Below are 13,173 nucleotides of genomic sequence, written 5' to 3' on the forward strand. Positions count from 1 at the left end.
AAAGGATCTAGGCCCTTAAATCTATTTCTCACTTCCACTGTATAATCATAACGGATTTGATTTGGGTCATAGCTGAATGATCTAGTGGTTTTCCCTACTTTCTTCAGTTTAAGTCTGAATTTGGTAATAAGAGTTCATGGTCTGAGCCACAGTCAGCTCCTGGTCTTGTTTTCGCTGACTGTATAGAGCTTCTCCATCTTTGGCTACAAAGAATATAATCAATCTGATTTTGGTGTTGACCATCTGGTGATGTCCATGTAAAGAGTCTTCTCTTGTGTTGTTGGAAGAGGGTGTTTGTTATGACCAGTGCATTAATTAATTAATTAGTATTTACTTAATTAGTATGATAACCTGTAATTATAAATTTAATTATAAATATATACATCATTTTTTTTTTAATGCTGATTTCAACATGGACAGACATAGGAGAAGACCAGAAAACCACCATGTTTTTTGTAAATTTATATGGAAACATTATAGATACATTCTCATTATTTTTACATAAATTGAAGTGTCATTTTTTGGAAATGGCAACCCACTCCAGTGTTCTTGCCTGGAGAATCCCAAGGATGGCTGAGCCTGGTGGGCTGCTTTCTATGGGGTCGCACAGAGTCGGACACAACTGAAGTGACTTAGCAGCAGCATATCCAAGTTCAGAGATTTCTAAGAGAACATTAGTTAAGGTGTTTCTTTTGCAATGTGAATGTAAAAGGCTATCAGAAGAGCCGCCTGTGATGTAATTTTGTATCTTGAGTGTATCAGTGCCACAGCTTGGCTAGGATTTTGTACCATAGCTTTTCAGATATTAACATTTGGGGAAACTGGTGAAGTCTGCACAGGATCTCTCCCTGTTATTTTATGTAGCTGCATGATAATCTCCAATTATCTCAAAATCAGAAGTTTAATTAAATCTTTTTAGAAACCTCTTTACATAAGAAACACATTAGCTCAAGGAAAGTACATGAAAATGTTAATAACTATTTATTATTACCTCTCCTGGGTATTTGAAAGTAGTCTTCATTTTAAAAAGTGGATTGACATAGGTATAATTTTTCAAATAATTTTTTAAAGTAATTTTTGTTTAAATAGTCAGATCAGGACATCTGCTGCTTTTGCAGTCTTAAAACATCAGTGCCCACTAAAATCACCGTGACTTGAACTAATCCTCAACTTTAGAGTTTACAATCCCCTTCCATAGCTTAGACTGAGTATAGGGATGACACTCACACTAACCTCATATTTAAAAAAATGATCTAATAATATTAGATGGAGCATATGCCTTAAAAGTTAGTCAGGACCCTTGTGTTCAGTAGGAAAGTCACCTTTGTTTTATTCTAAAGTGTTTTTGAATTCAAGTAAGTAATTTTAAGGATTTTTAAAGTGAGCATGAAATTAACACTGTAAACATTGCTTGGTCCTAGACAATATGCAGTCTCGGTACAGTAAGCATCTTATGGACCATTTCTGCCTGATTGGTGCTACTACAACCTGTAATAAGTGGAGAATTTGGATTTACCAACTAGTATTTCTTTCTTCCCATCAGTGCTGGATTAGTACTGGTGAACACATTTTATTAAGATCTGTGAAAATGTTTGCGTAATGCAGATCATTGTTCTTTTCTCAATACATTATTTTTCTAGAAATTTCATCAGTAACATCTTGGTTTTCACAATTCAAACTTGTCACCTTGTTTATACTTGGGTATTGCCTAACACATCATCAAAGAAGCATTTATAAACTATGTTTTAGTTACAGTTACTTCTGCTACTAGATGATGTTACTTATTGTATGTTGGTATTTATTTTACTCTGAGATGCTCTCTTTGTCAATCTCTCCTATTGTAGGCAATTCTTTACTGGAAAATTCATAGACTCAAGTCTTTCAAGAGACCTCAGTAACAGAGTTTAATCTTCAATCTTTTCTTCAGCATCTCTGTTTCTGCTTCCTCTTAGATGTCTTCAGTACTGTGAAACCAATCTCATGAGGTAGCCTATTCCATATTTGAATAGGTTTCTCCATTAGGAAATTTGTTGTTACATTGAGTTAAAAATCTGTCTATCAATTTATAACCCATGGACACTCACAAAACAGATCCAATCACTTTTCTCTATGGTGTGCCTTTGAGTATAATACCCTGGGGCTCTTTCTATTTGCAGAATGTGTATTTCCATTTTCTCCCCAATTGTTTTTCCTATTGCATTACGTGGTTTTGAATTCTTATTTATTAGCAAACTTAAATTTGTCTATATCCCTCTTAGATTTGGAATTCTAAATTTAATATACCAGATGAGTTCTGACTATATCATATTAAATTTTAGTCATAAGTTTCCTAGTCATTGCCTGGTATAGGCCTGCAATGTATCCATGCTATTTTCTATTCATTTTATACCTGAAAAGTGCAATTGTTGTAAAATACCTTGAGCATATTAAGATTTGGTTCTGTTCTGTCTCTCACCGTGTAAATAATGTGTGTACCAGGTAATGGGGGGAAAAAAATCACTCTTTCAGTGATACTTCTTTTTCATTTTTTTGGTTTGTTTTACCTCGTTTCTTCTCCCTAGAGTATACTGGGAAGATTAGTATTTTTTCAAACCTCAATACATGTCTAGTTGAAAAATCTTAAAATCTATCATTTAAATTTAAATTGGATTCTGAAAGGTCACTAGATTACATCTCCTGCTATACTTAGTGAAGGAAAATGTATGTTAAGGGAGGGAAAGCAGACCATTCTTTAAATTTCTAACAGGCTAAATTGGGAACTTGTTAGTGCTCACAATCCAGTTCTTCAGAAGTATAAAACTGAACCTGAAGCACCCTGGTCAGCTGACCTGCTGTGGACCATCACGGTCTCCACTGAAGAGGAAAGTGGTGCTTTGCTTTTCATGAAGAGCCACCTGCCATCACAGGTGTTACCAACAAACACTGGAGCTTCGAAGAGCTGTTGTATTTTCCTTCAGCCAGCCATTGTGATGACGTTTAGAGGGCGTTGGGCCACTTCCAAACTTTTGTCTCTTAAAGGCTACAGTGGAAATACATAGGCAATCTCGATTAATCAAAATCATATCTGCCTTGTAATATGATCATAAGCCTTCAAAGAGGCCTTTCCTTATGAAGTGTTTATGAATTATAAGAAACAAATGTAGGCCTTTTATCTGTAAACATGACAAATATTCACAAAATGCAATTGTCTTCAACTGGATAGTCCTCTCTTTCATCTTTGAAAGAGACACACTTTTCATAAAGTCAGCTGTTGCCAAAGACTAGCAAGTGTCTATGAAACAAAGGATCTCTGAACTTATTCTTTGATTAGCTTGCTTTATCAAAGGTAAAGGAATTATATTCTTGGATGGTGATGGACAGATGTGGAAGCATTGTGTACAGACATGCTTGCTCACTTGGTACTGCTATAGCTGTAGTGAAACGAAGGTCAGTTTGAACCAATGGGCCAGACATAACATGGGATGTCATAACAGTTGGAAAAAATCAGAAAATTAGGATACAAATTTATACTTCAGAGTAATACTCATTTTTGTGTATAGCTTTGTTTTTATGGATCTTTCTGCTTGTTTATATGCCTGTTTCATTCTCTGCTCACATTTTCATCTTTATTAAATTTTATGTCCTTTCCCTCTCCTTTTTTTCCCCCCTTTATCCTTCATGTAACTGGCTGTGAATGAATTTGAATAGCATTTTTATGTTAGTGACAAGTCAGATTGCCAAATTTACACTATTTGTGGTCTGTTGTGAGCAATTTATATATTTACAGTATCTAACATCTGCATTAAAAATTCTAATATTATTATTTTCAAAGTAGGTTTGGCTATTAGCAATCAATAATATCAACAATGAAATACATTGTCATGGTAATTATTAAAAGAAACATCCATGACCAAATGGACTCTGAAAATGGCAACTTAAAATGACAAGTGGAGTGGCACATTGCTCCTCTGTGAACTTCCTGTGATACAGCCAAAATTTCATGAGCTACACTAAAATGCTAATAATATGGATGATAGTAAGAGAAAGCAAAAAACAAAAACAAAACAAAAAATGTAGGCAACAAAAATTAGAAGATAATTTGGGAGGCAAGGAAATATATGAGCTATAATCATTAGTATAGTTGCTGTGTCTATGGATAAAGTTTGCCTGACTTTAAAGATTTTGGCCATTTTGGATGGGGGAACATCAGGCAGATCTGTACAAGTGCTCCAGTCCTTCACTTATCTGTCCAGGTGATTTTGGTAAATCACATAAAATCTCTTGTTTCTGTTTCTTAATCTGTAGAGGATGATAACCCTTAATGTGAATGCAAAGAAAAGGTTAAATAGGATTATATGGATAAAGCATGTGACTTATTATAGATTCCCATTGAAGGGTAGTATTCTGTTCTTTCCCTGTCTCCCCCGAAGGCAGACTGACAGCAGCCAAAGGAGACATGACATCATCTTCAGGAGTTAGCAGATTTATCATGACTCTGACAGTTATCTCATGTTGTTTGCTGTTTGCGGGGTTATTGAGTCTTGTAGTTGGACCTGTTCACAATGACAGTATACATGCCAACGAAAAAGCAGATGTCACAAACCTACTCTTTGGCCTTCAGTGCAGGTTGAAAAATGTATTGAAAGTGTAGTTTGAGAGTGATTTTCTAAAGAAAGAAGATGCCCAAATAAGTAGCTTTTCCTCAAATGCGTAATTTAATCAAAGAATAACAGGTAGAATTTATATTTTTAAATAAAATCTCAAGAGCAATTTTCAAGGGAAGCACAGTGGATTCAACTAGATAGTGCCTCTCCTTACTTTCATATTGAGCAAAGGTTAGTTTTCTTTGTCTGCTTTTTTTTTTGTTGTTTGTTTTCAATGTGGCATAGCCCCTAATCTGTGTGTAATGCACAAGCAGACCATAGTGTTTAGGTTGCAGATTCTCTCTTACTGGAGAGAGTAGTTTGACAAGGGTGAGTTAACCACCAACCCAAAACCATTGGTGATCTTATGAGCTGTAACCTGCTGATATTCAACAAGTATCCAAATCGGTGATTTTCACCAACAAAAACCAATTTTAGTAAAAGTAGCAGACTAAGATCCAAGGGACTTTAGGAGCTAATATAGCTAGTCATAGATGAACACGATTATAACATTCTTTGCTTAAGACATAGTTTTATATATATATATATATATATATATATATATATTCCCTAGGTGGATAGAAAAATTCTCTCAGAGGTCATATTTGATTAAAATCTGCTTGATATTTGAGCTTGGGTCCAACTCAGACAGAGAATTCCAAGCAGAGATGTGAAGATCTTCGGGCTAAGTTGAGCTTGGTTGTGCTTAAGGAACAGAAAGAAGGCCACTATAGCTTGTACTCAGTGGAAGGCAGCTAATCACAGTAAGAGACTGGTGCTTGATCATATCAGACCTTGTAACTAAGACCGTAGACTGGATTTTTATCCCCCATTCAGGTCAAAATCCTGCCCAGTCAGAGTGACCCAGCCCTTATTTTTAAATAAGTCCCATCTCAACCTGGATCTCAATCTGTCCTTCATATGGATATTATAAATTATATAAATGTAAAAGTTCTTGGCTATATTACAGCACCATGGGTAGACTGTTAAATTAATTATTGCAGAACCCTTTGAAAATCTAGGCAGCGATGCACAGATGCAAAATTTATAACTGGAGCAAACAAAAAGAAGCTGATGGTTCCTTAAGGATACTGATGTTTTTGTGCTTTCTTTCTTTTGCTATCGTCACCAGAGATTTATATAACGTTTGGGGAAATTTTCAATATTTAATCATAAGCATTCTTATTTCAATGTAGGCTATACATGCAGACCAATCTGAATTTGTTCTCACTAGAGGCTGAATATATTATTTTTTTTTTAATTGGGGTATATGTTCGGATGAATGACCATGTGTGTTAAAACTTACACAAATTTATGCATTAATAAGGAAATATGATTAGTGAAGAGTTTAATGATTTGACTTTTCATAGTGGTAAACATGTTGTAAAAGGCCCCTAAACAGGGATTGTAAACTGTAGGGGAAAAAAGAAGAGGATAATCTTATTTGAGCATTCCAAATAATTTCTTGTTTAGTTTTCTTTATGAAAATATCTTTCTAGAAGCCTACACCATACTAATTATATAGCCACACTTGTAGGTATCTAAAGTATTGATACTATAAACTTTAAGTTGCATTTATTCCAATGTAGTTAAGAGTTTTTTTTCTTAATTTCCATTTCCTGTTTCAATTACTCTGAAAACAATTTCTTAAGTGATGTATATTGGTTTCCTTTTTTTTTTTTTTTACTGTTTCAGAGTTGATGTTGAATTTTATATGAGTTTCTTAGCTTTCTATACACATTATTAATTCAGTTCAGGTCAATTTATTTAAAATTAATTTTTTAAAAAAGGTATAGTACATGATTTCTATCACATAGACATTTATGTGATAATGTCTTATGTGATAACATTATGGTTGTGTTGGGAAGACTGGTTACATGAACTGGTTTATCCCCTGGTGTCTTTCATGCTAACTAAAGAATCGTCAGGGAGATTTTGTGAAGCTTATGGTAAGACTTGAGTAATATGTAGAGTTTGGGGATAGAAGAGGAATGGACAATTCTTATATTTGTTTTTGGGAGGTGCTGAATGGTTGTATTTCTTAGTATGTGTGTTTCTTAGTATTTTCTCCTATCATCTAGAATTCTGTTATTGCCTAAAACACATTATTTGATGTAATAAACCTTTTGATCTGGTCTATGTTAGCATTTAGTAAAAAGATTCAAATTATTTGCTTTGTGTCCTGAAACTCAGAAAACTTTTAATCTTGAATTAGTCTCTCACTTTAATAAAAAGTTTATTAAATTTGAAATTAGAAGGAGAAAAAATAATCTAGTACCTTCTTGTCAAAAATTGTCACTCTGAGGTTTAGAAAGGTTATGTGCTTAAATTGATTTTAGCAAAATCGGCTAGAATGGTTTTCTTGACCCCTAATTCTTTGCTGCTTATGTGTGTGTGTGTTAAAAATGCCTTCTTGATGTTCATTAAGTGAATTCTGACTTAATTTTCTCATAAAATGCATCAAACCAAGGCACTTGCTTTCTTCATTTTTCAAAATTATTGAATTTATTTATTTAATGGTTTCAGTCAATAGCTAGTTTAGTTTGATAGGCTTTCACTTTTGCCTTATCAATGATGATTTAAAAGGAAGAGAGGAAAAGGAAAGAGAAAAGGGAGAGAGGAAAAGGGGTTAAAAAAGAAAAAGGAAGGTAAAGAGAAGAAGAAATCCTATGGAGAGCCAGTTCAGGGATTAAAGAGCCAGAGAGAGCAAGGGACAGAGGAAAGAGAAGAGTCTCAGTTGAAAGGGGGCAGTAGTTGGGGCAGGATTCAAGAAAAGTGTGAGACTTCATTGAGAAATAGACTGTACCATGAGTGGGAATTTCCCAGAAGTGTAACTTGCCAGAAAGAAAATTATCCCAAAGGTATTCTTTTTAAAGAGGAAGTTTCTGGCTACTTACTGTGCCTGAGCACAGGCTTCAGCCATCTCCCTATCCCTGCCCCCACTCCTACCCCCGGAGGTGTTGAGTCTGCAGGTCAGTGGCTAGCAGTGGGCACTCTGTTCTGCAGGATGGGGTTTGTTAAAGGTATCAGGAATAAGGCCTATTTCAAGAGACACCAAGCGAAATTTGGAGGAAGATGAGAGGGTAAAGCTGATTACTATGCTCAGAAATGCTTGGTAATCCAGGATAAAAACAAGTACAACACAGTCAAATACAGGGTGATAGTTCACATAACCAAAAGAGATACCATTTGTCAGACTGCTTCTTCAATGTAGAAGGAGATATGTTAGTTTGTGTGGCTTATGCTCATCACCTTCCAAAATATGGTGTGAAGGCTGCCCTGGAAAATTATCCTGTGACCTGTTCGACTAGCCACCTGCTGACCCTCAGACTCTCACTAGGTTTGGTGTGGACAAGATCTGTGAAGGACAAGTGGGGGTGACTGAAGGTGGGTACGACATGGAGACCATTGATGGTCAACCTGGTGCCTTCACCTGCTATTTGGATGCAGGGCTGCCAGAACTACTACTTAAAGTAAAGGTTTTGGGGTCCTGAAGGGAGTTGTGGATGAAGACTTGTCTATCCCTCTGATTATGATTCAGAAAGCAAGGAATCCTTTGTAGAAGGACACTAGAAGCACATCATAGTTTGGGAAGTTGCAGATTATACATGTTACCTGATTGAAGAAGATGAAGATGCTTACAAGAAATAATGCTCTCAGTACATAAAGAACAATGTGACTCTAGATATGACTGAGGAGATACCTAAGAAAGCTTATGATGCTGTAGCAGAGAAACATCTCCTCATAAGAAGAAGCCCAAGAAAGAAGGTTAAAAGAAGAAGTAGTTTGCAAAACTAATACAATTATGTAAAGTTTAAAAATAAAATTAAAAAAAAAAAAAGAAGAAGTAGAGTCATCTCAGAGTGTCAAATGTCCAGAAGAAAGATGGAGTAGCTTAGAAGAAGGTAAGCCTACACAGAGCTCAGGAATGGGCCACTGGAGCTGATAAACCAAAGCATAATTTTCTATGAAGATTTTTTTGGATAAAAACAATAATAAATTTATTGACCAAGTTAAATAAATAAATAGAGAAAATTCTGGAGAAATATGACTCAAACAAATAAATAGTATTAAGAGTTCATTCACAAAATTCCCACATAAAACTGTTTCTCTCTGATTTTTTCTTGGCTCTCACCTGTTTATTTGATGACTAATATTTTAGATAGCATTCCACAAAATGTGATTGTATGGACTGTATTAGAATTGATGTTGAAAGGAGGCCCATATTAAAAGTTACACTTCAGAACTGATAGTATATAATATATTCTTGCTGTGCCTGTCAGAAGTGATTGACAGCTCTTCTGAACTAAGTTTAAGGTGATCTCCAGTAAGTTTGGATGATATATCGTCCAGTTTATCCTGTAGACCTCCACCTTCAATGTAATTTTTTTCAGGAGCTTCGCTTCCTTTTCCATACTGTATTAACAGATCCTTTCTCATTGCAGTGTAATACTACCATACTTTTTTCTGTGTTATCAGTCACTGTTGTAATTAAATGCATTTGTGTTATTTGTAAAATGTCTGTCTCTCCCATTAGACACAAAACTCCATGCAATGAGTATTGTATGCTTTCCATTCATGACTGTATCACCAGCGCACTGAGCCTGACACAAAGCAGATAAACAAGAAATATTTGTTGAATGCACTACACTATTCCAGAAAAAAGTAAATGCAGAATTAAAAAATAAGGCTTAGGATGATGACCATGGAAGTGAGAATCTGCTAAAGAGTGTGTAACAACTCACTTGCTGAGTCCACTAGAAAAAAGGCTTATTTTATTATATTAGCTGACACATGCTCATCTTTTGAAAATTTATTTTCAGTATGAAAAGATATTATAAGTATTAGAACATATTGGTTTATTTCAATTTATATTTAATTTATATGTAAACAAATACATTTAAAATCTCTTATCATCTAGTAGGTGCTCTCCTTAATCTATCCTGCTGTATCTCAAACACTGCTAATCACATTAGACATATTATCTTATTTAACCCCCTTTCAGGAGTGTGCTGAAATTATCTTCCATTTTGCAGTTGAGAAAACTGAGGCCTGGAGAAGTTATGTGCCTTGCCTAAGCTCATACAGCTGACATGACCACATGTTGGTGCTATGAGTATGTGGTTTTAAAAAATTGTTGACCCAAGGAAATTGCCAAAAACAAAAAGTAATTCACACATAGTCATGCTATCATAGTATACTTAAGAGTTGAGATTTTGGACTCAGAAAGTTGAGTTCCACCTGTATTTATTAGTTGAGTGACCTTGAACATTTTATTTAACTTTTGAAAATCTCAGATTCTCCAACCATGTAACACACACTTGATGTTACAGCCTTGGCAAGTGAGACTATGTAATATGTGAGGACTAGAAATCAGTCAACACTCAGTGAATTTGAATTTCTTTCTCTTTTCTATGTAACACCCATATTTTCTGTTCTAGTCTAGCCAAAACACTACATTCTAACTCCCTTTGTTTGTAGGAATGTGTACAAATAGACATTAGAGAACTATGTATTAATTAGCAAGATTAGTACAAATTTGAAAACTGCTGAAGGAGATGTAGTTGAAATTAAAATATGATTAAATAGCAGCTTCCCATGAAGTTGTCTTCAATTTCCCACCTTCAGAACACACACTCACAGAGGCATGTACACACAGTTTCCTGAAGAACTATTCATAGGTGCTGTTCTTTTCCTTCTGCTTTATCTGTCCCCATGCAACTGGTATTTCCCAGCACATCATCTGCCCGGAGTGCTTGTCTACTTAGTGGTCGTTGTGCACTGCTGCACTGCAACTTTTTTAGTATTGTAAATATCTATAACTTTATATAGACTAAAAGAATACTTCTCCTGAATATTATCTTAAAATATTTGTTGTTTAAGGGAAATAATCAAGGAAAATCGTCTTAGAGTCAGTAGAGTCTATAAAATCATAATTATTTTGGAAATTATTTAGGAAAGAAAATTAATTCCCAGGTGCTTTATATTTGTTTATCTACAGACCTTGTTCTCCGTAGCTTGTATTCTTCTCCTTTACTTCTGATGCTGTTTATATGTACCTATCTTTAATTTGCCTCAAGTCAGTCTTTTGAAATGAAGCTGGCTAAATATAAGTAAATAAACATTACATATCTAATTACAAATTTTAATAAGATGATGGAAAATTATCAAATCACGAATTTTTTTTCTACAATAGAACTATTATAATTACAGTTAATCTATGAGAAATCAGTCAGAAGGGAAAAACTAAAAAAGGAGAAATACTGATAGGTGAATAGTGTTTCCAAACTTTTACCATTAAAATAAGTTTTTAAAAGCTAATTATCAATTGTAGTTTAATATTTGTCAGTAATGTATATCTATATATGTTTAAGTCACTGTCAGCTTTGATCTGAAGCAGTAATTATCTTCATTTTATATATAAGGTGGAATTTTTAATCTTGTTTGAAAAAGATGGTTGTGTATTTGTATACCTATAATGACATATACCTATCTGTATATGTATATCTATCAATGACATATACCTATCTGTATATGTCCTTAGCTAACCTAGATAACCTATAGTGATTTGTTGTGTAAAAGAGCAGTGATTGTTCAGATGAAATATGTAAAAATTTCATGTAAGACCTCCCTTATGTTTCATTATAGGAAATGATTTAACTTGGCTTTCTGCTTTCTGGACCTTGAGTTGCTCAACTTTGGGGGGCCCTCCACTTTGATAAAGATGTTTCTAAATTTTCTCCAAATGTTAATAGTATATTTTATCTGCTCTAATGCTTTGAAAAATCACCTTTGCAATTTTTGTGAGAAGGCAGAGAAATATAAATCAATTTAAAAATAAGTAATATGAAAATTTATTAATTTCTTAATCATATTGTAATCATTATCATAGAGGATTGTTAGTTACTTTAGATTTATTTGTTTTCCTGTGTCAGACTGAAAAACTTTTACTTTCACTGAAGGTCCCTTACCATTCTGCTTCCCAGCCCCAAGCATGTACATACACACTTCCTGTAAAGTGTACCTTTTTCTCATCTTACTTGAGCAGGCAACCAAGCTTGTTAAGAATATAAATTTAGAGAAAAAGGAGACTTGAAAATTCCTCAAGTTGAATTTTTTTTTTTTAGTAAAAGTATAATTGGAATCATTTAGTATATAAAAGTAAAATATGCTATCCATTCCTACTTATTTCCTAGAGAATACCTGATTAGACTTATAGATAATATAAATGGAGTTAATTTTAATTCAGTATTTAATAAGCTAAGTACAATTTAGGCCTTAAGGGACAGAAACTGTTTTATTGTAATAATGAATTTAGATAACCAGGGCTCAGTGGATATAATATGATTAAACTGTATATTAATTTAAATAAAAAAAAGTTATATAAGTTGAAATAAAAAATGTGATATTGGAAAGAAAACTTCAAAACCATATTTTATAATAAAAACCAATGTTTTGAAATTTATATTATTACAGACTTTTAGTAGTTAATATTTTTATCTCATTAGAGTCATGTGCTTTTTGCTACCTAATGTTATTTAAAAGTAATATATACAGTAGCTATAATATAATTCTGTTTCTAAAGACCCAGATTCATTTTATTATATTGAATAGATATTATTATATTGTATTAGATATGAATAATCACTTTTTGTACTTTTTCATCTTTAAAAAAATTTCTCAATAAATTCCAGTTGACTGACAGTATAATTTGTTGACAAAGTAAAAAGCATTTTCCCTTTATTGGCTAATTTAATTAAAATTATAGTGACATTAAGTTTTAAAAAAAAATTTTAAATAGTGTAGATAGTAAGATATTACCCACTTTCAGTGGTGACGTTTTAGAATATCTTCCTTTAAGAAAGTGTTATTTTCATTATGATTTAAGACTCTGTCCTTCTATTTGACATGCCATACCTTTTCTATAAAAGAATTAAAAACAACAACAACAACCGGAAAGTACTTTCTTTGTTCAAGGTCAGTCTGCAGCCTCAGTTGAAATACCCAGATCAAAACATGTAACTTTTGCTTCATGGTTTTATGATGTACTTTTTAAATAGCAATTCAGCTTCAAAGACTGTGTAATAGCTAAGAGGAATATATAATTTTTCTTCATTTTTTTAATATTTGGCCAAACTTAATAATGTCTCTTACTTGTTACTATACAATACTAGTACAATTAGTAACATCTAGTGGAATAAGTTGCTGATTTTGAAAATCCTAGAAGTTACTCAGGACCAGAAATAAATACAACAGTCCACAAATGGTTTTGAATTAGAAAATGTAACTACATCTAATAAATGTTGTTACGACTGATTATGCTTGCTTGCCAAGAAAATTTGACTATGTTTTATTTCATTATAAAGTTCATTTGCAAGATGTGAGACAATCAACAGTTTTGATTTTAGGGATTTTTCCTAAAAATCTTAATATTAGAATTATCTGTGTGTGACAAAATTGTCTTAATAAATTCCCATTACTTGATTACAGGTTGAATATTTCAGACATCCACACCAATTAGAATCCTGATTATTTTAATTGCCAGAAATCT

The 13,173-nt window shown here is 33.4% G+C and overlaps 1 protein-coding gene and 1 pseudogene across 1 annotated transcript in view; both read left to right on the forward strand.

Moving 5' to 3' along the window:
* GBE1 (glucan (1,4-alpha-), branching enzyme 1) overlaps positions 1 to 13,173 on the forward strand; it is a 313,528-nt gene that overhangs the window by 189,337 nt on the left and 111,018 nt on the right. The window lies entirely within an intron of this gene.
* On the forward strand, positions 5,211 to 9,403 carry LOC104991746 (annotated as a pseudogene).

The sequence above is a fragment of the Bison bison genome, unplaced genomic scaffold (genome assembly GCF_000754665.1).
Source record: "Bison bison bison isolate TAMUID 2011002044 unplaced genomic scaffold, Bison_UMD1.0 scf7180017864200, whole genome shotgun sequence".
NCBI lineage: Eukaryota > Metazoa > Chordata > Mammalia > Artiodactyla > Bovidae > Bison > Bison bison.